The sequence below is a fragment of the Delphinapterus leucas genome, chromosome 18 (genome assembly GCF_059928025.1).
Source record: "Delphinapterus leucas isolate spDelLeu-1000000601 "Yukka" chromosome 18, BTC_Dleu_Yukka2, whole genome shotgun sequence".
Lineage (NCBI taxonomy): Eukaryota > Metazoa > Chordata > Mammalia > Artiodactyla > Monodontidae > Delphinapterus > Delphinapterus leucas.
The window spans coordinates 14,899,401-14,920,261 of record NC_143146.1 but is presented as its reverse complement, the minus strand read 5'-3'; the positions used below and the strand labels follow the sequence as shown (position 1 = coordinate 14,920,261).

The window sequence follows — 20,861 nt, the reverse complement described above, 5'->3', positions numbered from 1 at the left end:
TTTGGGAAGTTAAAAAATGACTGGGAGGCCGCAAAATCCATAAGAATATGTGGAAAAATTGTCCATCTGATTTTAATATTTTTAAAGCAGAATTGATTAAATGATTCCCATCTTCTTGCCCCTCGAAGTGTGATCTGGGAAACAGTTTAAAGGGGGGGGTCACCTGACAGCTGGGAAGAAATGCAGACTCTCTAGCTCCCCCAACACTCCTGAATCAGCAAGTGCATTTTAACAGGTGGACATCGCTCCAGTGTCTGGTAGACTTTCCGAGGTGACATGATGCTGCAGGACCTGGGGGGAATAGTCAGTATCTCACCTTGGTGGTTGAGCACCTGTTAACTCACCGGGCATTGTGACTGGGTTCTTCACCTGCATGAGCCCATTTAATCCTGAGAATCACCTTCTAAAGCAAGCATTCCTAGAGGCTCCGAAAATTTGTCCCTGGTCCTCCAAACGTGTCACTAAAAGACGGTTTCTGGAGTCTGTATTTCCTAAGCCTGAGACAGGAGAATTGAGGCCCAGCCTGTAACGGCCTGGCCTGGCTGAGGGCGAAAGCCTCCGGTGTCTGCAGCCCCCGGCTTGGCCGCACCCTGTGCTTCCGGTGAGCCAGGCGCCCTGCGGAGGACAGCAGAGCTGGCTCATCCCGGCAGCGGAAACTCAGCGCCCAGCCTCTGCTCATTCAGTGTCCAGCTGTGGCTTGGTGTGAAGGGCCTCGGGAGAAAGTCACCTCTGACAGGGGTCAGGAAGAGCACCTAGAGGCCCCACATCTCACCTGCAGGCTGGCTTCCTGGAGCCTCAGTTATGAAAGAAGTTCAGGGGCCTAGACAACACATTTCTCAGGAGCTGCTACCCCAAAATAGGCTATATGTGTGTGTGTGTGTGTGTGTGTGTGTGTGTGTGTGCATGTCTTCAATTTCTTTAAATTTAATCATAAAACGACTAGTGTCGACTGAAAAAAAATGTACAACCTAAAAGTTGAGAGTTATGCTTTATTCTGTGGACAAAACTGAGGACTTAAGCCCGGGACACGCCTCTGAGATAGCTCTGAGACACTGCTCCAAAGAGGCAAGGCAGTGGGGGAGCCAGGATACATAGGAGTTTTTGCAACAAAGAACAGGTAGTCAGCATATAAAAAGATTACTGTTAATAAAAGAAAACCAGATATCTCAAGTTAGGGAATTTACTGCTTTTCTATGTATGGGAAGATGCAACAGTCTAGGCTCACTGAAATCATTCCTTTGATGTGCACCTCAGCTATCCGGGGCCTGTATCCTGTGTTTTCTCATCCTGAGTTTCCTCAGGGTGCACCATCGTGGGGTTGGCTGCAGTGCCTGATGGCTGCAGCATCCTTTGTTTACTTGATACGGCAGGCGGCATTTTTAGTTTACACTAGATATTAGAAATTATTTCTCATCTTCCAATCCTGCAGCCTTTAGGATACACTGTTTTCATGGATTCTGAGAAGGGAAATAAAATCAGTGATGATCTTTAGTCACTAAGTAATGTTTCTGTTTTCCTGCCTCCATCCCTCTGGTCTTCTTGGATGCTTAAGCATCAGTCTGTGTTTGTCACACCCAGTGCACCTCTGAAAATAACAACTTATTACCCCAGTAGTAAACTCACAACTTGGAAATGGCAGGAATCTACAGTTTCCCAAAATGTGAGGTCCTGTGAACCATCTGGAGGGAAAAAATTACAGAGAAGTTATAATTATGTTTATTTAAAAAGTATCACTTAGCAAAATTACTTTTGATCACTAAAGCAAAATTAGTGTGACAATTAGGATTAATTTAGGTATTGTGCAACTGTTTATTTGCTGACTTAGCACTTGGAATGAGTCTTAGACGGGATGGATCTAAAAGGAGGGAACATTCTCAAATCCACCAGCCCTTCCCGATACTGCCACAAGATTTTCCCTGTGGGCTTCCCTGGTGGCGCAGTCGTTGAGAGTCCACCTGCCAATGCGGGGGACACGGGTTCATGCCCCGGTCTGGGAAGATCCCACATGCCACGGAGCGGCTGGGCCCATGAGCCATGGCCACTGAGCCTGCATGTCCGGAGCCTGTGCTCCGCAACGGGAGAGGCCACAGCAGTGAGAGGCCTGCGTACCGCAAAAAAAAAAAAAGATTTTCCCCGTATTCTTTTTTTCTTTTAAATAAGTTTATTTATTTTATTTTTAGCTGCATTGGGTCTTCGTTGCTGCGCGCAGGCTTTCTCTGGTTGCGGTGAGCGGGGACTACTCTTCGTTGTGGTGTGTGGGATTCTCAATGTGGTGGTTTCTCTTGTTGCGGAGCACGGGCTGTAGGCATTTAGGCTTCAGTAATTGTGGCACGTGGGCTCAGTAGTTGTGGTGCGTGGGCTCAGTAGTTGTGGCGCGCGGGCTCTAGAACACAGGCTCGGTAGTTGTGGTGCACGGGCTTAGTTGCTCCGTGGCATGTGGGATTGTCCCAGACCAGGGCTCGAACCCGCGTCCCCTGCATTGGCAGGCGGATTCTTAACCACTACGCCACCAGGGAAGCCCCTCCCCCCCAGTCTTTTGTAATAAAAACCAGGTTTCAATTTCAGCTCCCCCACCCACTGCCATTTGGTGGCATTTTTGTTTCTCTTTAGATATTCTATTTTCTCTTTCTTTACCACTGACATTGGCTTATTTCATATGAATCTGTAATATATTACATACATATACTTTAAAAATATTGTTTTGATTTGTTTGTGAGATGTTTCTCTTAAAGGGTATATCTGGGGAAATGAGTAATTTCTCATATCCTGTTCTTGCAGGAAGAATTTTGAATCGTTTCTCCAAAGACATTGGGCATATGGATGACTTGCTGCCCCTGACATTTCTTGATTTCATCCAGGTAACGTAACAGTCATGTCAGAGTTCTCACAGTGCAAAGCAAAATGCCTGTTTTTCAAGGCCTTTTCACAGGGGCTGAGATGGGCCTTTCAGCCTGACTGTGTTATCTTAATTAAGTAAAAGGCCACGTTTGTAAGAGAAAGGTGTGGTTGTGATCGGGAGGCTGAGTTAACATGAGTGACACCTGCTGTAGGAGTGCCTACACAGTCACGGTCAAGGTTGGTTCAAAGCAGTGACATACTTGGTAAGTGGTTCTCCCGCTGTCGTTCAGCTGTCTGGCGTGGATTCCCTTTACTGTGAGCACATTTCAAAACAGAGAAAAACAATCACCTCTCACAGAAAGATAGCCTAGATTAACTAAATTATGCATCGGATTACCACAAAGGACAAATATTTACTGCACCAGTTTTTTTTTTTTTGGATAAAGCCAGGTGGGGTTACTTACAAAGAAAGGAATAGTAATAATAAGGTGAAAATAATACTTGAGCAAAGACAACAGAGAGCAGTAATGGAAGATACAGCGATATGGGATCAAAGTCATCTCAGAAAATGTCTTTTTTTGTTTTTATAGACAGCTTTTGTTTTCACACGTTGATTGCTCTGTCTTAAGATGTCTTTAAAAAAAAAAAGACAGGAATATCTTGTATCTAGCCTTTGTTTTGTCTGTGAACTTGAGGTTGTAAAGAATAATGTTGGGTCATCTCATCTCTCATCCTCTCATTCAGTATTGTTGCTCATGTGGGATGTTTTTCCTGTTACTGAATTTTGTCTACTTTAAAGTGATTCAGGCTGTGGGGACTTTCTTCATTAATTAATTAATTTTGGTAATGAAATGTATTTATTAGAAGCTGCACAGAGACATGCAGCAACGAATACCTCACTGCAAACAGCATAGCCTATGGGCAGAGGCTTCCACTGTTTACCAACGCGAACTAAGCGGTGACTCAGAGGCAGAGTACTTTTACTGCAAAGATGTTTGATGGGATATGTCTGATTTTATTTTTCTCTTCTGCAAACTTATTTTATAAATATGTTCTGCTGGGTTAAGCCATGTGATTTATCCCCAGAAGCAGTCTTTCACTATAACAGTGTCACGTTTTGACAGTGATTATTAATTACATTGAGATTTTGTGAAAGGTTCTGTTTCTTTGCTACTACAGGCAAGGCCAAGCTTAGGTTTCCAAAGCTGGCCGGCCCACCGTGTGCTGAGCCCATGGTTAGTTAACCGTCATGATCAGAATCCGTCACATGTTTTTGTATGACGTACAGAGGGACAGGGATAGATGCTACCTGATTTCAGATAAAACATGCGCAGTCGTGTGAGGAGAGAAAATTCTGGTCTCACTGATTCCCAGTCCCAGCTCTGCCACTTTTAGTTCAGTTATCTTGAAGTTTGGGACCTCCAGGTGGAGGCGTCCTGCAGGTCATTGGAAGTAAGAGTCTGGTGTTTGAGAGAGAGACCTGGGATGAGCTTGGTGCCTGCGTATTCTTCACTGAGCAGGTAATAGCTGAATCTGTGACAACGGATAAGATTGCTCAGAGAGGGCTTCCCTGGTGGCGCAGTGGTTGAGAGTCTGCCTGCCGATGCAGGGTACACAGGTTCGTGCCCCGGTCTGGGAAGATCCCACATGCCGCGGAGTGGCTGGGCCCGTGAGCCATGGCCGCTGAGCCTGCGCATCCGGAGCCTGTGCTCCGCAACGGGAGAGGCCGCAACAGTGAGACGCCCGCGTACTGCAAAAAAAAAAAAAAAGATTGCCCAGAGAGAGTGAAGCATTTTTAGGGACCAAGATCAGAAACTTACGGAAGCCTCCATATTCAGAGAGGAAGCCAAGAGAGGAGGGAAGCAGAGGAGACACATGATGAACAGCAAGGAAGAGAGGAGGAAATAGGTTGGGGAACCGAGGAAGGACAGGCCTGTTCAACGCAAAGGAGAAGGTAAGTCCCTGGAAAGTTGTCAGTTGATTTAGAAATCAGGAGGCTTCTGGTGACCTAAGAAGCAGGTTTCAGATGGGCGGGGCCAGACTGCAAAGGGCTGCAAATTCAGGAGGCGTGGAGGAAGCCGAAGTGAAGGCAGGCTACTCCTGGAAGGAGTCTGAGTAAAACCAGAGAGAGGCCCATCCGGAATGTAGGGTCTGCGGAGGAGCTGCTGGTTGGGTGTTTAGTTTTGGGGTTGGGGGTGTGTGGTGGGTACTATTTTCCTCTGCCCCTCCTTCCCCTCAACAAACAGGGATTAGCGTTGACGCCCTGAAGTATGGGGGTGAGTCAGGCAGGAATCCTCCCCTCCAGGCCCCCAAGGGGAGGGAGACACACAGAGATCCACCCCTTGCCACCTTTGGAATCCTAACTGTGGCAGCGCCCTGGGGGAAGTCCTGGAAGGCAAACTGGGTGTGGGGCTGGAGGTAGTAAGGGAGCCTGGTCCAGGAGGTGGGCGTGGCTTCTAGAAAGCGACCTTTGATCCCAGATGAGAGGAAAAGGCCTCTGTGGATAGTGGGGCAGGAGGGGCTGCTGAAGCCGTGTTCCCAGTGGGAACCAGTCTTTTCTCTCTGTCGTCAACTGAGAGTGGAATCGGGAAGGGGCTTGAAGGTGTTTGTTCAGTTCTGTTTTAAAGGACGTAGTTAGTGCCGAATGTGTTCGAACTCATCCTTGATGATTCTGCTTATCCTTGGTATATCTGATAAACCTTGGAAGATACTTGATCGTGTTCATTTTTATTTTTACTGCTTCTGAAGTGTTTATTCCGTATACTTTTCCTCATCTAATTCCTTGTCATTTCCGTAAATGAGATATCAGATAATTCATTTAATATCTTGTAATAGTGATGCCAAGTATGGCTGACGAAAACCCTGGATTCTGAGTAGTGGTCCACACTGCAGGACAGTCCATTCCCACAGGCAATGTCATTCAGAGACCACATCCCAACAGAGGGGCGATCACGAATTTGTACACCATCGTGTACACTGACTCTTGCAGCTACCAGATATGTTGCCTGTCCAGTCACGTTATCGTTGCTGTGGCCAAAGTGGAGCTGTTTGCAATTCCAAAGGAAGAAGGAAGGCAGCATAAAAAAAAAAAATTATGTAGTGTGATTCCACATGATAATCATTTACGACGTCAACAGCTTTAAAGTGTGGTGGAGTGGGGAGCCCCGCGGTCTCCCTTTCCAAGCTTGAGTCCTAGCTCTCCCTCTTACTGTCTCTGCCCCACAAAGCCACACCTCCTTATCTGTAAAATAAAGAAAATAATACCAAATTCCGTAAGGGTTGTTGGGAAAACAAAATGAAGTCGTTTTAATAAAATTCTTTGCATAACATCTAAGTGCATGTTGAGCACTAAATAATGGGTAGTTATTTTTGAAAGACCACATGTAGGGACTCTCCTGGTGGTCCAGTGGCTAGGACTCCATCCTCCCAGTGCAGGGGGCCTGGGTTCGATCTCTGGTCAGGGAACTAGATCCCACATGCCTCAGCTAAGAGTTTGCATGCCACAACTAAAAGATCCCACATGCCGCAACGAAGATCGACGATCCTGTGTGCCGCAACTAAGACCCTGTGCAGCCAAATAAATAAATACATAAAAATTTTAAAATAAATAAACACCACATGTATTTTTTGTTTTGTTTTTGTTTTTTTCGGTACGCGGGCCTCTCACTGCTGTGGCCTCTCCCGTCGCAGAGCACAGGTTCCGGACATGCAGGCTCAGTGGCCATGGCTCACGGGCCCAGCCGCTCCGCGGCATGTGGGATCTTCCCGGACCGGGGCATGAACCTGCGTCCCCTGCATCAGCAGGCGGACTCTCAACCACTGCACCACCAGGGAAGCCCTGTATTTTTAAGTAGGAGAAATAGTCTGATTGTGGCATTATGTTGCACTAAAATGATTGTCACAGACAGTTTCCAGGCTCATAAATATCGCCTCGTGAGTTTGTATTACAGAGATTCTAGGTTTGTAATCCCTGAAGATATTAATGGACACTTTCCCATGTAGACTCACAGAATAAAAATCAATTATTTTCAAGATAGACCATTGAGCACGAAATATTTCAAATTAATGTAGTTTTCATATGATTTGCCAGAGTCCCAGATAACATTAAGGAATCTTAATTATCTACAATTCTTGTCATTAAAATCATCACTTCCAAGAAGTCTTCCTATTAGTAAAATAAGTGAAGACGAAGGTAAGATGTTGGAAGTCAGGTTTAGGCATTTTAATTTTGTTTAAAAAAGCTTGGGACTGCTCTGAGCATGTGAACTTGCACACAGCTGCCCTCAGCAAAATGCTGTAATTTATTGAGGAAAATTGAATTGCAAAACCTTTTTCCCCACACACCCCTCATTCAGGGGAAAAAAAAAAATCAGCAGCTTGGCTGAGCTCAAACAACTGACTTTTCATATCCTTTCACGGACACAAAGGGCTAATCCTGAGGCTGCTTGAGCCACCAATGCTGGCAGTGGCGGGGACCACCATGGAACGTGTCATTCCCTCCTCACCACACACAAAACACATGGACTGCAGCTTTATGAAGTGAAAATGCCCAAGAAAAAGAAAATGTGAAGGAGGTGTTCGCAGTCATTTCTTTGCAGGGGGGGAGCGCAAAAGAACAAGCTGCTGCATCTGGATACTGAGAACAAAGCAAGCCTGAGACCAGGGTCTCATAGCTTGGGTCACTTGCTTTTATAGAAGCAAAGAGTGGAACTGCCTTTGCTTGTCTCAGTACCACTGACCCTTGCATTTCATTGTGTAGAGATGTCAGGGAAAGTGTGTAGAAAGCATTCCAGCCTCTTTCACTGAACAATGACTTTGTCATTTTGAGGTTTCTGTGGTGTGTTGATCCCTTCCCCACCCCCTCCCTCAAATCCCCATTGGAGATATTTATTTTAATATATATTTAATACTATTCCTTTGTGAATAGTTTCTTCCAGTCTGTGGCTTGCCTTTTTACATCCTTAATGGAGATCAAGTTTCAATTCTGATGAAGTCTAACGTGTACCCTTTTGTTTCTTTTGTAGTTCATGTTTTTGTATCCTAAGAAATCTTTTTATCCTTAGGAGCGTGAAGATATTGATACTTTCCTATTCTTTTTAGAAATCGATGCATCTTGTGTTATTTTTTGTGTATGGAAGAGTAGTACATGGTTGAGGTTTACTTTTTTCCGGTTATTCTAGCCACATTTGTTAAAAACACTTCTATGCACTGAATTGGCACCTTGGTTAAAAACCATTTGACTGTATTTGAGGACGTCTGTGTCTGTATACTTTATTTTGTTCCACCGACCTGCTTATCTATCCTTATACTAATACTGCAGTCTTGGTTATTATACATTTTAGTAAGACTTGAAATCTAGTAGTTTCGACCTGTTTGTCTATCCTTGTACCAATACTACAGTCTTGGTTATTATACATTTTAGTAAGACTTGAAATCCAGTAGTTTAAGTCTTCTAATTTTGTACTTCTTTGTCAAGCTTGTTTTGATCATTCTAGATTCTTTTCTGTGTAAATTTTAGAAGCCTTTTCAAGTTGTTTTATCCTGCTGGAATTTTTATTAATATTTTCTTTTATCTATAGATTGATTTGAGGAGTCTGAGTCTTAACAATGTTGAATCTGCAGTTATGAATATGGTATCTCTCCACTTATTTAGGTTTTCTTTAATTTTAGGAATGTTTTGTAATTTGTAGTATAGACATCTTACACTTCTTTGATTTAACTTATTCCTGAATATTTGATGTTTTTTTCATGACATTATTGTATTGTTTTTAATACCATTTTCAACTGCTTGTTGCTAGTTTATAGAAATACAGTTGATTTATTTGTGAATTCATTTTGCATTTCCTGGAGTTGGTGGTGGTGCTTTTAAAAATTCTGTAGGGTTTTGTACGTAAGCAGTCATGTCAGCTGTAAATAATGACAGTTTTACTTCTCCATTTCCAATATTTATTTTCCTTTCTAGACTTATTGTTGTGGCTAGAGTTTCCAGTACAGCATGGAATAGAAGTGATAAGACATTCTTGTACTCTTAGGGCAAAATCTTTCAATATTTTTTCATTATGAATGATCTGAACTGTGATTTTTTAGGTAGATATCTGTTATCAGATTGAAAACTTTTCCTTTAATTCCTCAATTGCCAAGAGTTTTACTTTTTTTTTTTTTTTTAAATCAAGAATAGGTGTTGAGGGCTCCCCTGGTGGCGCAGTGGTTGAGAGTCCGCCTGCCGGTGCAGGGGACACGGGTTCGTGCCCCGGTCTGGGAGGATCCCACATGCCGCGGAGCGGCTGGGCCCGTGAGCCATGGCCAGTGGGCCTGCGCATCCAGAGCCTGTGCTCCGCAACGGGAGAGGCCACAACAGTGAGAGGCCCGCGTACTGCAAAAAAAAAAAAGAAAAGGTGTTGAATTTGGACAAATATTTTTTCTACATCTCTTCAGATAATCGTATGATTATTCACCTTTATTCTTTTAATGTGAATTATAGTGATTGGTATTTGAAGGTTAACCTTACATTCCTGGAATAAACTCCACTTGGTCATGATATAGTATCTTTTTTTTAATGTATTATTGTATGTAATTTGTTAACGTTTGGCAAGAATTTTTGTTTCTGTTGTTCATGAGAATATTGGCCGGTAATTTGCTTTTCTTGAACTATTTTGTCAGCTTTTGGTATCAGAATTATGCAGGCCTCAAAATTTCCATTTTGTGGTGGTCAGTTTTATGTGTCAACTTGACCAGACTACGTTCTCCAGTTATTCAATCAAAAGGTAATCTAGGTGTTGTGTAGGTATTTTGTAGATGTGATTAAAGTCCATAATCAGTTGATTTTAAGTAAGAACGATTATCCTGGATAGTCTGGGTGGGCACAGTTCAGTCAGTTGGAAGGGCTTAGGAGCTAAGCCTTCCCTGAAGAAAAAGAAATTCTGCCTGTGGGTAATAGCCTCAGCTCCTGCACAGGAGTTCCAGCGTATCCTTTGTAACTGCCAGCCATGTGAATTTTGGACTTGCCTAGCCAAGTTTGATTGTGGAGTATTATCATTTTTGTATTGTTAGATTCAGTTTATTGGTATGTTGTTTCATGTTCCTAAGACAGTTTGGTTTATAATTTTTCTTTCTTTTAATGTCTTTGTCTGGTTTTTACATCATAATGCTGTACTCAAATTTCCTGGAAGAGTTTGGTAAAACTTCTTTTGTACAATTTATTTGTGTAGCCCTCTTGGCCTAAAGTCTTTTCTGTGGATACAAATTCTTTTTTTTTTTTGGGCCACACTGTGCAACTTGCAGGCTCTTAGTTCCCCAACCAGGGATTGAACCTGGCACCCCGGCACCCTGGCAGTAAGAGCGCCAAGTCCTAACCACTGAACCACCAGGGAATTCCCCTGGATTCAAATTCTTAATTCAATATGGAATTATTCAGATTTTCTGTGTCTTATGTCAGTCTTTGTATGTCATTTTTCAAGACATTTGTCCTTTGCATTAAAACTTAAAAATTTATCAGCACAATGTTTATTATATTCTCTTTATAATACCCATGGTATCTCTTGTGCTATCCTCTTTTAATTCAAATTAATGGTAAATTTCCCATTTTTGTTTTTGTTTTGTTTTTTTCCTTACATTTCATGGTGCTTTCAAAGAACCAAGCTTTGTATTTGTTGATTTTTCTGCTTAGAAGTTAGTTTTCTATTACATTCATGTCTACTTTTTTCTTATTTCCATTCTTCTACATACTTTAATATGCTGGTTTTTTTTTTTAAATTATAAGATATATTTTAAATTCTTGACTTTTAGCTTTTTCTTTTTGTAAGACTTTATTTTTTTGTTAGGGCATTTTTGCAGTTCACAACAAAATTACGAGGACGATATAGAGATTTCCCATGTATTCTCTGTAGCCTTTAAAAAAATGTTTAAACTGTAAATTTACCTCTAAGCACAGCTTTAGTTTGCAGCCCTCAAATTTTAATATTAGTATATTTTCATTTTCTTTTGCCAAAATACTTTCTAATTTTATTACAATTTTTGAACTAGGTGATATTTTCAAGTGTATTAGTGAGCTTCCAAACATTAATTTTCTAGTTACCTTTTTGTCACCGATTTCTACTTAAATCCACGTAGGTTAGAATATGTTGTGTACAATTTCTGTCCCTTGAAGTTTGTTGATTCTTGCTTTAGTATAGCATACATGTAACTGAAAAGAACGTATTATGTAGTTATTTACTGCAGTATTGTATATTTCTTAATTAGGTCAAGTTTGTTAATCATGTTTTCAAAACCTTCTATATCCCTCTTGATGTTTATCTGCTTGTTTTATCAGTTATTGAGGTGAGTTTAATTCTCCCACTGGGAGTACGGAATTGCCTATTTCTCCTGAGTTCTGTCAGATTTTCTTTTATATATTTTGAAGCTATGGTATTAAAGGATGATATAAATTTAGATTTTAAAAAATACCTTCTGGATAAATCGACCCTTTATTCTTATGAAACGTTTTCCTTATTTCTAGGAATCCTTCCTAACTTCATGTTCATAGTGGTGTAGACAGATACTCCAGCTTTCTTTTGGCTAGTGTTTTTATGGGGTACCTTTTTCAACGTTTCATCTCCACCTTCATGTGCTATTATTTTTAAGGTGTGCCTTTTAAAAGCAGCAAATAAATGGACTTCAGTCTTGAATTTTGTAATAAGCATGAACCCTGACAAAAGGTAGAAAGGAAACTATTGATCAATGAGATATGCTGAACACAAGGGAAGAAGTGCACTGTGTTTCCCCAGTGCTTTCTGTTGTGTTGATTAACAAACTGTAAACCAGACACCACCATTCACTCTTCAGTGGAGTTAGCTGTGACTCTCAATTGGGAGCTAATTGAAGGATACACAGGTCCCAGAGCTGGTGTGGTTGTGAAAAGATCCAAGGCAGCCAAATGAGGGATGAACGTGTGATTAGTGTATCCCAAGGAAAAGACAAGTTTAGAAAAGCTTAGACTTAGGGTTTGTGTACATCTCATCATACAGATATGACACCCCAGTGTTCTGATTGAACGGCGTTAACCGAGGTGGGTGAGGTCAAGGGAAACAGAGGTGAGAAACGAGGGATCTGGGAACCAGAGGTGATCTCTGAACCTCCTGGGAGGTGCAAGGTACTCTATCAGCTTACATGCAGACTCAACACTAATCCTAGGTTGGCATTAAGTTTAGGAGCTTACATTTAGAAGCCTTCCATGTTTTTCCTTTTGCTTCTATTTATACTGTAATTGAAGGGTAATGAGTACTGTAGGATAGGAGTTACATTTTTTTTTTTTTTTTTTTGCGGTACGCGGGCCTCTCACTGTTGTGGCCTCTCCGGTTGTGGAGCACAGGCTCCGGACGCGCAGGCTCAGTGGCCATGGCTCACGGGCCCAGCCGCTCCGCGGCATGTGGGATCTTCCTGGACCGGGGCACGAACCCGTGTCCCCTGCATCGGCAGGCGGACTCTCAACCACTGCGCCACCAGGGAAGCCCAGGAGTTACATTTTACTTCTTAATTCTTTCAGAGTTTTGTGTAGTTTGTTCAGGATTTTACTGTCTCCACAAGAATCTTGTGTTAGCCAGCAGCACAATCTATGTGATAGCCACTTCATTGAAAGGTTATTTTTTAATCTCATATGTTTCCAGAATGAATAGGTTGAAGAGTCTCTCCTACACTCACATCAGTAAACAGCTTACTGATCAAAAACTAGTTGTCATCTTTTTCCCTCTCTAAATCACAAGGAAATCTTGCCTTGTTTTCTTGCCAAAAGTTTATTGCACTTAAGTTATATCTTTTGCAAAATCAGTGATAGTTTAAGGAAATCTGGCTGATTTGTACTTACCACAGCTTGAAACAGAATTCTTAAGAGTCTGACCGTAGAATTAAAAGCTTTGAAATTCTTTTGAGGTGTTAGCAATCTTAATGATCCTGGTTTTATTTTTTAATACTGTAAACAAATAATAAAAGTAATGTCTACTGATTAAGTGGTTTTGTGATTAAATATATATTTCACATCGTGCCTAAAATAGATATCAGAGGGGCTTCCCTGGTGGCTCAGTGGTTGAGAGTCCGCCTGCCGATGCAGGGGACACGGGTTCGTGCCCCGGTCCGGGAGGATCCCGCATGCCGCGGAGCGGCTGGGCCCGTGAGCCATGGCCGCTGAGCCTGCGCGTCCGGAGCCTGTGCTCCGCAGCGGGAGAGGCCACAACAGTGAGAGGCCCGCGTACCGCAAAAAAAAAAAAAAAAAAAAATAGATATCAGAGTGAGCAAGAGAGAATTAAATAACAGAGAGTGAGCTCAAAGTATGAATGGCATATTTATTTGCATTAAATAGGAAGAATACATTGTTACTGATGTTTATAGAAGGCATGTTCTTTGACATAAGCTTCACAGAGACTATCAGGAACAGAATCCCTTGGAATTAAGTTTAAAGTAACATGCGAGTAGATACCTAGGAATTGCTACAGGACTGTAAGCAATTTGGAAGTTAAATGCCAAGGAGGCAAATGGGGCCTTGTATTTCAGACTGTGCTTGTGAAAGGAATGTGTTAAAATCTGCAATATTATAATACAGTGTTAATTCTATAGGTCGAGACTTTCTGGTGAAATTTTAATGTTTTTAACCACCATCCAAATACAGGTGTTACACATTTAAACTACTCAGCCTCATTTTGTGTCCTTGGCGTTTATGTATTTATTAAAATTAGATAGGGTTTTTTTTTTTTTTCAAGTCATTTTGCTTTCTGGGCTTAGACCTCATCTTTCTTATGAAATTTTCTTTTTTCTTATTTAAAGAATAATTCTTAAATCGACACATGTTAGTGTGTTCTATAGGTGAGCACTTTTTTTTTTTTTGCGGTACGCAGGCCTCTCACCGCTGCGGCCTCTCCTGTTGCGGAGCACAGCCTTCGGACGCGCAGGCTCAGCGGCCATGGCTCACGGGCCCAGACGCTCCATGGCATGTGGGATCTTCCCAGACCGGGGCACGAACCCGTGTCCCCTGCATCGGCAGGCGGACTCCCAACCACTGCACCACCAGGGAAGCCCTGAGCCCTTTGTTTTGATCTTACCTCTGCTTCCCAGGTAATCTGCTGGGCTGGGTTAGTCATTAAAGACCCTCACCTGGGGAGAGCCAGATTATTGAAACTGGTGAATGTTGTCCAATCAAATAATGTGAATCTGCTAAAAAACTGTTATTTGGATTTTTTCCTAATTGACATTTCAGCAGGTTTTTTTCCTGACAACCAACAATGGCAAGCCAAGTGACTTTACTTAAGGCTAGACATAGAAGGAGCTGGAAGGACCCTCCCTGTGAGCACGAAGGGTGTAGCGGAGTGGGATGCATCAGTTAATCTGGTGGCTGTAAGAAATTGTTCAGCTGTAGGTATAACAGGAGAGAGGTCAGACAGCCCTATTTTTCTCCACTTATGATTGGAATTGTTCCTTCAGAATTCCATTCGTCTTCACTCTGAGTTTTATACTGATACCACGGCAGAGACTGGGAGAAACAGGAAAAGCACATGGGTCTACATCCAGATCATGCAGTTTGGTTCACAAGGGCTCCTGGTCATAAAGTCACAGTTCTGGAAGCTTCCTCCTCCTTCCAGGCCCCTCCTGCCTGCAGCTGTGGCTCTGGGATTTCCTGAGTATGAACAGTTCCTGGCTTTCTCTAAGGAACGTACTAACTTTCCGGGAAAACTTAGGACAACTACTTACCTCCCAGCTTCATGTTTCTTACCTGTAAATGGAAAGGACAGTTCTTACTTTTCTTATTCACAAGATGGTCGTGAGGATCCCCTGAGAAAACTGATTTGGAAGAGCTGTGAAACGATAACCTGCATCTCTGTGATACAGGCATTACTCCGCTAACCCGTCCCTCAGAGATGCGCCGGGGCCAGCTGCCCTGGGTGACCAGACGGGGAGGGCCCTGCACTGGAGAGCACAGGATACAGGTGCTGGCGCTGAGAGGACACAGAACAACTGGTGTTAACTCGGACACGCATCTCAACCTTCCCAGCCCAGCTCCTTTTGGGTCAAAATTTCCATCAAATGTGATTACTACCTGCAAATTATTCATGCCACTCTTTGTGTTAAACCAGCCTGTGAAATTCAGTTGTCAGTCTCTTAGAATCCTCAAAAAAGTGTTCACACGTTCTTCGCTGTGTTTCCCCAGCGCTCTGTGACCTGTACGGATCACCATGGGTTTGTATCCATCTGAGACTGTAAAATTCAGAGGCCTTGGCTGAGGCTATGTGAATCTGCACGTCCCCCCAACCCTGCCCCGCTTTCACAGCAGGCAGATGCTAAGTGCCGATTGCGTTCCTGTCGCCTGAAGCTGTACGCCAGGATATCATACTTTTCCCGAGAAAGATGGATGTTTAAATCAGCATCCTTCAGTGCCCTGGGTTTCTATTCTGTCTGCTGTCTTTTTAAGCCAAGATCATTTCCTGAGATGAAATCACCTCATGGGATGAGATGACGATTAAGTGAATGTTCATGGAACTCTTAGCGCAGTGCCTTGCATACAGTAAACACCTGGTAAATGGCATCTGCTGTTGTTATAATCATTAGCCTTTGAAATGGACATTTTAAATATTTTGCATAATGATAGAAAGTTGGGAGCAAGGCTGGCTTCCATTTATGCTGTAATGGACCAGACCCCTGAAATTCTGCAGACTCTGTCTTCTGGAATTTCTCACTAAGTTAACATTAGGTAATTGGATATTATGGCCACTGTGAGTCCATGTGGCCCTTAAGGCAAATGGAGCTGGTGGCGGGTCAGCTGCAGCTTTGCATTTTAGCACGAGGAGGACGAATTGAGCACCGTGAGGACAGGGGACTGTTTCTGTCTTGTTCATGGCATACTTCCTCACACAGAGCATCTACTCCATAAATACTTTTCTTAAAAATACAGTATTTCATCATGCTGGAACTAATGAAGAAGGGAAACGGGATTTTTCTTCTCCAAAAGTTACTAGAAGTGACAAGGAAAGGAAAAGATTAGGAAAAGGAAAGGAGACATCAGGAAACATATGTCAGAAGTAATATATTTGAAAAATACATTCTTTCTCATGTTCAAAGATGGCAATTAAGTTGCACTTGTTAAATGCTTTGAAAAGGTAAGTGCTGTTATTTTCAGGTTTGCATTTATCATCACCAGTATTTGGTGTGGTACCACCCTGTTTGTGGTCCCCCTTCCCCAATGCTGTTCATATAAATGGCTGCTGAAAATAATCCCCTGAGAAGGACACAGGAGGGGGAATCCGTTCCGTACGCATGTAGTTTATTACTCCATTCAACTTCCTAGTTTTAGAATAATGGGAAACACATTTTATGATTAATTATTCTATTCTGCAGGTAATCAGAGAGGATGAAATAATTCAGAGCTTATCTCGCTATTAATGCACAAACATATTTCATTAATATTGAAACAAAAAATTATAAGTAGAATTGTTATCTATTTTTTAAAAAGGTATAAGGACAATAGCCAAAAAGGAAGGAATAAAGATGTTTACATCAGAAATCCCAACCATGGGTAGTTATTGCAAATTAATACCAACTTAACTTTCTAGAAACCAAGCCAAGAAGAGAAGCATATTGATCCCAAGGTTCTTCGTATCTACTAAGTGGAAAAACATCTAAATTCATCGAGACAAAGGAGTTTTTTTGTTGTGGTATTTGTGTGTTTTTTTAAAGTAATGAATTATTATTATTTTTTTTTAAAAGAAGATGTTGGGGGTAGGAGTTTATTAATTAATTAATTAATTTTTGCTGTGTTGGGTCTTTGTTTCTGTGTGAGGGCTTTTCTCTAGTTGTGGCAAGCGGGGGCCACTCTTCATCATGGTGCGCGGGACTCTCACTATTGCGTCCTCTCTTGTTGCGGAGCAGAGGTTCCAGACGCTCAGGCTCAGTAGTTGTGGCTCACGGGCCCAGTTGCTCCGCGGCATGTGGGATCCTCCCAGACCAGGGCTCGAACCCGTGTCCTCTGCATTAGCAGGCAGATTCCCAACCACTGCGCCACCAGGGAAGCCCCTAAAGTAATGAATTCTTAAGAGGCATTTATCCTAAGTATTTACGTAAAGGATAGTGGGCATCAGTTTCATAAAAGCTGTAGAAAAAACGTTCAGTCATCAAGAGAACCAGCTAAAGCCCCGTGAGGTCTGGTTTTGTGAGGTGTTTGAATGGACTGTGGAGCAGTAGAGTCCAGATGTGTGCGCTGTTCTGCCCGTGTGACTTGGTAGGATGGTAGGACCTGGGGAAGCAGAAGAGGAAGTGATGAGCTCCATCCAGTCTTCTGTGTATGCAAGGCTTCAGGTGTTTTATGATTTGAGGCCACTCATGAAATGGAGTCATTCAATAGTCTTGTTGCAAAGCAGATCTGGTACATTCAAAGAGGAGTTGTACCAGAAGGAATGCTCGACAGAGACTTCTGCCTGGGTCAAGGACCGCCTCCCATCCATATGAAAGTGGAGAGGAGGGCACCTCCTGAGGCTTTTTTAAAGAATCAGTACAGGAATTTTTCAGTGTTTGTTATGGGGGGGTTGAAAACTTGGGCACAGCTCCTGTGGAGTATTTGTGTTTTCGGCACCCCTAGTAGGCTGTGACAGTGTTAGACCGTAAGTTCAATCTGGATACTCCCTCCTCCACTCCCCCAGATAACTAAATGTGGCGGTCAGTTCATTAGAACTGTTTATGTTTTCTCTCTAGATAGTGGGTCTGTGTCATAGATAATAACACTGCTGTTTTCTCTATACAGTAAATGATAGTATGTCTTAAGGCCACTGCTAGAGCCACTAGCAAAAAGAAGGACGCCTGATTGCTATGGCCAGACGGCATAAACCTGCTTCGTTTCTGTGCTCTGGAGAACTACTGAAGTCCTGAGGTTTCCGGATCCTGCTGCCTAGCTGCCACTGGGAGCTCCGGTTCACTTCTGTCATCTTCATGACAAATCGGCAGCTGACCATAATGGGGTTTTTTTTTGCATATTTTTGCAAAAGCGAGCATAGCAGTGGTCAGTCAGGGAGCAGTACTTAAAACCAAGATGAAGTTTGGTCGCCTTTCCCTAGCCAGCTTTATTCATTTGGCAGTGCCTGAATGCTGAAGCCATATCCAAGGTCACAGACTCACACTGTCTGTCCCTGACAACAGCAGGTTATAGCCTAGTTCACGGTGGGGAATGAAAATCGTAAGGGTCCTCCCTGCCCAGCAGCCTGAAGCCCACCTGTTCCCTGATGTGCAGGAGCCAGACCCTGGTGCTCGTGTTCAGTGTGCTCTTAGAGAAGATGCCAGGAAATGAATGTGATACCAGGCCCCAGACCCACATGAAGTCACTCAAAAGAGAACGGACATTAAGGCCACGGTCAGATTCTAAAAGAGTGATGTGAGTGTCACATGCACAGTGACCTCCAGAAGCCTCAAGTACCCAGCAGGCAGTTATAAAAACATCCATCAGGTTCACGGAGTGGAGTCAAGACCATTCAGAGACGCCTTGGCTGCCCGGGTCCTATGGGCAAAAGGGCAATGCGATACCCAGGCTCCGTGACCTGCAAAGAGACTCTTGATGCAGGTTCAGGGAAAGTCCCAGGATGCAGGGAGACAGCAGACTGTCCCTTCACCTTCTTATCTCACCCCTGTCCTGTGCCTGGCACTGTTCCAGTTTGGGCGATATGCCGATTTTATCCCAGCCCTTAAGTTACCAATCTGAGGTGGAGACAACACATAGATAGCTCATCAAAATTCAGTGTGGTGAGCACTCTCACAGAGAATTAAATTTAAAAATGCTGTTGACTCAAAAATTAGTGGACGGTAGTTACTCAGCCATGAAAAAGAATGAAATATTGCCATTTGCAGCAAAATGGTTGGACCTAGAGAATATTATTCTTAGTAAAGTAAGTCAGAGAAGGGCAGTGTAAATACTATATGATATCACTTATATGTGGAATCTAAAAAATAATACAAATGACTATGTATACAAAACAGAAATAGACTCAGAGACATAGAAAACAAACTTACGGTTACCAAAGCGGGCAGGGAGGGAGGGAGGAACAAATTAGGAGTATGGGATTCACAGACACACATTACTATACATAAAGTAGGTGAGCAACAAGGATTTACTGTATAGCACAGGGAATTCTATGCAATAACTTGTAATAACCTATAATGGAACATAATCAGAAAAAAACTGAATCACTATGCTATATACCTGAAACTAACACATTATTGCAAATCAACTATACTTCATTAAGTTTTTAAAAAATTAGTGAACAGTTTCCAACTGGAGGGATATCAGGGAAGAATTTCGAGGGAAGCATGTTTGAGGAGGACCTTGACGAATGAGCTAGTAAAGAATTTCTTTATCTAAATCTAGCTGTGATTTGAATTTGGTCAAAGATAGGTTCAGAGAGAATCTTCATTTCCAGGTCATAAAAGTGAAGCTTGGTGTGAGCAGGAGTTGGAGGTTTCACGTGGAGGACCCTCTACAGAAGGGGCATCATCCCTCTTCTCCCAGGCAGCCCACCAGGAAGCCCTTTGGCAGGATGTGCAACCACAGAGCACGAGAGGCAGTTGGTTTCCTTGCATCCAGCCTCCCTAACTTTCTCTGTTGTTTGTCTGTCTCTGCTTCGCCAGCACGGAGCCTAGTGTTTTCCCACTTAGCATTTTCTTTCCGGGGACTCTGGGCCATCCGGGCAAACAGTGCTGAACAGAAGTTTCAGGAAGTGTTCGACGCACACCAGGATTTGCATTCAGGTCTGTAAGTTTCTGGACATGATTTCAAAGGATGGGAGGTGCTGCCTTCTGAGGCTTGAGTCCTTGTCAGGTGGGCTTGCCGGCCCACACCTCTCTCTCTGCGCCTCCCCAGCCCTTCCTCTCAGCCTCCCCTCTGAGCTCCCCTCTCCCCCTGCCACACCCCTGCTTTTCTCCCCTCACTGGTTTGTATTGTCCTTCCATCACTGTGCCCTGTGGCTTTCTGTCCCTTTAGGGCAGGAGTCAGCAAACTTTGTTTTGCATATAGCCAGAGAGTAATATTTTAGGCTTTGTTTGCTATACTGTCTCTGTTGTAACTTTTCAACTTTCCTGTTTTAGCACAAAGACAGACAAAGATAATACATCAGCAAATGGCCGTGGCTGTGGTCCAATAAAACTTTATTTTCAGAACAGGTGGTGGGCTGTTTTTGGCCCCCAGGCTGTAGTTTGCTGACTCTCTTTTCACAGCATGAAGGGCAGCAGATGTGATTGAGGAAAATAATTTCCTGATTTGCCGCCCACTTGATGTGTATTATTCTTTGTATCAGTGAAGTTTTTTCTAGGTAGAAATTTCAGAATTTTCTCTAAGTCTATAAAATCCTGGCTCAGTTATCCAATCTTTATTGTATTTTGAAGATAAAGTGGCATTTTGAAAGCCACATGCAGATCCCGTTAGCTGATGGTCGTTTGGATACTGGCTCGTAAGAATAAACGCTATGCAGGGCCCTGTAGTAAGTGCAGAAGGTGCTGGAAACAGGGTGTGAGCTGAGCTCTCTGCTACTGGAGAAAAGGGAACAGTTGACATGTGAGAGGATGAGCCTCACTGAGGCCCAGCACTGCAGGAAATGTACCAATGAGACCATTTTTCCATGTTCTTTATTATGACTCTTGCCATCTTGTCTAATATACACTGTTTGGTTCTAATAAATTGTATTATAGCATGTATAGCATGTGATTCCACAGTGTGGTCCATGTGAAGTTATTTGTGTCTCGATGAGACCTTTTATCTTTTTCTTTTCTTTCTTTGAATGGGTGGAGGTCTTCGCAACTGTAGCAAGCTGACCTTCTGAACATTCCAGGTAGTGTCCTATTGTTGGGAGGAGAGAACCAAGTTTACCATTAAGCTTTTTGTTCAGCTTAGCACTTTAGGTTTTAGCTTTAGGGCTGCTCAGATCTCAGTTGTGGGTATTGAGGTGAGAAAGATTCCCTGTAGGAAAGAACAGTATCCTCCCTGCTGTGTGGGTACCAGATGAACTCACCATCCCTAACTATTCCATAGTAAC

At 42.9% G+C, this 20,861-nt stretch overlaps 1 pseudogene across 1 annotated transcript in view; it reads left to right on the top strand.

Annotated features, from left to right (window-relative positions):
* Window positions 1-20,861, top strand: part of LOC111176319 (ATP-binding cassette sub-family C member 4-like) — a 105,955-nt pseudogene that overhangs the window by 26,696 nt on the left and 58,398 nt on the right. The window contains exons 8-9 of the transcript XR_016388767.1: window positions 2,779-2,858; window positions 13,701-19,581. The product of XR_016388767.1 is annotated as an ATP-binding cassette sub-family C member 4-like (transcript). The remainder of the gene's footprint in view (window positions 1-2,778; window positions 2,859-13,700; window positions 19,582-20,861) is intronic.